A 3,374-nucleotide genomic window follows, 5' to 3' on the forward strand; every position below is an offset into this window, starting at 1 on the left:
TTGGAGCCCCAAAAAATAAAATCTGTCACTGTTTCCATTGTTTCCCCATCTGTTTGCCATGAAGTGATGGGACCAGATCAGATGCCACGATCTTAGTTTTCTGAATGTTGAGCTTTAAGCCAACTTTTTTACTCTCCTCTTTCACTTTCATCAAGAGGCTCTTTAGTTCTTCTTCACTTTCTGCCATAAGGGTGGTGTCATCTGCATATGTGAGGTTATTGATATTTCTCCTGGCAATCTTGATTGCAGCTTGTGCTTCATCCAGCCCAGCATTTCTCATGATGTGCTCTGCATATAAGTTAAATAAGCAGTGTGACAATATACAGCCTTTTGCAATGAGACATTGCAAAAATTGACTAGTTCCTTAGTAGAACTGCTGCAGATATTGATTTTGATAGAGTGTGTCTGCCACCTACTGTAATTTTTGTGAATGACCAGCCAGCAAAGTTTTTTATCTTGAAATAAGACCTCATTAAAACTGTTCTAAGAACTAAGAGAAGAGCTCAAAAGAGTACTGCTAGGGCTTGAGATGACCCAAGAATTAGGGCTCTTTTCTACCTTGTGATCAATAAAGATTGAGATAAGAAATAAAGTGGTTGAAGGCCAGGCTTCACTTTTGTTATTGATAAGCTGGTGTCAGCCCAGGTACAGAAGTATGAGAGCTACATGTTCTGAATACCGAACCCCAAATTAGATCCACTGCTAAGAGTTCAAACAGTGCTAAACCACCGCAGACCTTCCCAAGTGGTAACCTGTTCCTTAAAATCTTAGTGCCTATAGGAACTGAGAGGAATGAATACTGACTGAGGGAATGTCCAGCTTTTCTGTCTACAAATCCAATATGATACAACATCCCCACCGCCACAGTGCTGGGTAAACATATATCCATCCACGAGGAAGGAAATGTCAGGAAGCAAGAAGGACTGGCCTTCCTCCCTCCTATTCTACCACACCCCTGCCAAAAAAAAAAATAGTCAGGAAATTGTAAATTGTTAAGAATGAGTAAGCTACATAAACAGGGAAAGCAGGAAAGACAGAGAACCAAATAAAATGGATTTTTTTTTTTGTTGTTTACCAACACAGAAAACTAGTGATAATAGAATGCTCAAGCTTTTTGTTGTGATAATTAAATTACCGTATTCATAAAAAGCACTTAGCAGATGCCTATTTCCATCCTTGAGGAGAGAAAAATTTTTTTTAAGATTTGTGTATGTGTGTGTGTGTGTGTGTGGATCATTTTTAAAGTCTTTATTGAATTTGTTACAACTGTTTATCTGTTTTATGTTTTGGCATTTGGGCCACAAGGCACATGAGATCTTAGCTCCCTGACCAGAGATCAAATCTGTACCTCCTGCATTGGAAGGTGAAGTCATAACCACTGGACCACCAGGGAAGTCCTGGGGAATGCATCTTTTAAAGAGTAGAATAAGCCATGTCTCTTTCCCTCCATTAGTCTCCGATTCTGCTCAGAGTAAAACCTAAGACTATAAGAAGACCTACAAGGCGCTGTGTGATCTGGCCTCTCAGGATGCCCCCACAATATCTCCCATTACTCCACTCCTTGCCCATCCTCCAGCATACCAGTCAGGCCCCTCCTCAGAGCCCTTTCTCTCTTTGGAATGCCGTTCTCCCAGACAGTTTCATCTTTCACTCCATGTCCTCAAACATCACCACCTCAGTGAGTCTTGGTGGTTACAGCCCAGTCACCGTCAGCCCTCTAGCCTCACCCTTACTTCAATTTTCTCTTTAGCATTTAGCTTCATCTGACACTAGGCATTTTTTAAGGGTTGTTTTGTTTGTGTCTCTTGTTATACACTTGCACATGCACACACAAACACACACAGAGGTTTTGTTTGTTTTGCTTATTAAACTGCTTCACTAATTTCAAGACAATGCCAAGGAATGCTCAAACTACCACACAATTGCACTCATCTCACACGCTAGTAAAGTAATGCTCAAAATTCTCCAAGCCAGGCTTCAGTAATATGTGAACCATGAACTTTCAGATATTCAAGCTGGTTTTAGAAAAGATAGAGGAACCAGAGTTCAAATTGCCAACATCCTCTGGATCATTGAAAAAGCAAGAGAGTTCCAGAAAAAAATCTGTTTTTGCTTTATTGACTTTGCCAAAGCCTTTGACTCTGTGGATCACAATAAACTATGGGAAATTCTTCAAGAGATGGGAATACCAGACCACCTGACCTGCCTCTTGAGAAATCTGTATGCAGGTCAGGAAGCAACAGTTAGAACTGGACATGGAACAACAGACTGGTTCCAAATCAGGAAAGGAGTACATCAAGGCTGTATATTGTTACCGTGCTTATTTAACTTATATGCAGAGTATATAAAGAGAAACGCTGGCCTGGATGAAACACAGCTGGAATTGATATTGCCGGGAGAAATATCAATAACCTCAGATATGCAGATGACACCACCCTTATGGCAGAAAGCGAAGAAGAATTAAAGAGCCTCTTGATGAAAGTGAAAGAGGAGAGTAAAAGAGTTGGCTTAAAGCTCAACATTCAGAAAACAAAGATTATGGCATCTGGTCCCATCACATCATGGCAAATAGATGGGGAAAGAGTGGAAACAGTGGCAGACTTAGTTTTTTGGGGGGCTCCAAAATCACTGCAGATGGTGACTGCAGCCATGAAATTAAAAGACACTTACTCCTTGGAAGAAAAGTTACGACCAACCTAGATAGCTTATTCAAAAGCAGAGACATTGCCAACAAAGGTCCGTCTAGTCAAGGCTATTGTTTTTCCAATAGTCACGTACGGATGTGAGGGTTGGACTATAAAAAAGGCTGAGCACCAAAGAATTGATGCTTTTAAACTGTGGTGTTGGGAAAGACTCTTGAAAGTCCTTGGACTACAAGGAGATGGAACCAGTCCATCCTAAAGGAGATCAGTCCTGAGTTCGTTGGAAGGACTGATGTTGAAGCTGAAACTCCAATACTTTGGCCACCTGATGCAAAGAGCTGACTCATTGGAAACACCTGATGCTGGGAAGATTGAAAGCAGGAGGAAAAGGGGATGACAGAGGATGAGATGGTTGGATGGCATCACCGACTCAAAGGACATGAGTTTGAATAAGCTCCAGGAGTTGGTGATGGATAGGGAAGCCTGGCATGCTGCAGTCCATGGGGTCACAAAGAGTCAGACACGACTGACTGACTAAACTGAACTGAGATGAAGGATATTAACTAGACTTACTGTAATGATAATTTCACACCTATACAAACATCAAATCATGTTGCACACCTGAAACTAATATAATGTTGTATGTCAATTATGCCTCAATTTTACCTGTGATGGATTCATTTTGATATTTGGCAAAACTAATACAATTATGTACAGTTTAAAAATAAAATA

The sequence above is a fragment of the Bison bison genome, unplaced genomic scaffold, assembly GCF_000754665.1.
Source record: "Bison bison bison isolate TAMUID 2011002044 unplaced genomic scaffold, Bison_UMD1.0 scf7180017864197, whole genome shotgun sequence".
Taxonomy (NCBI): domain Eukaryota; kingdom Metazoa; phylum Chordata; class Mammalia; order Artiodactyla; family Bovidae; genus Bison; species Bison bison.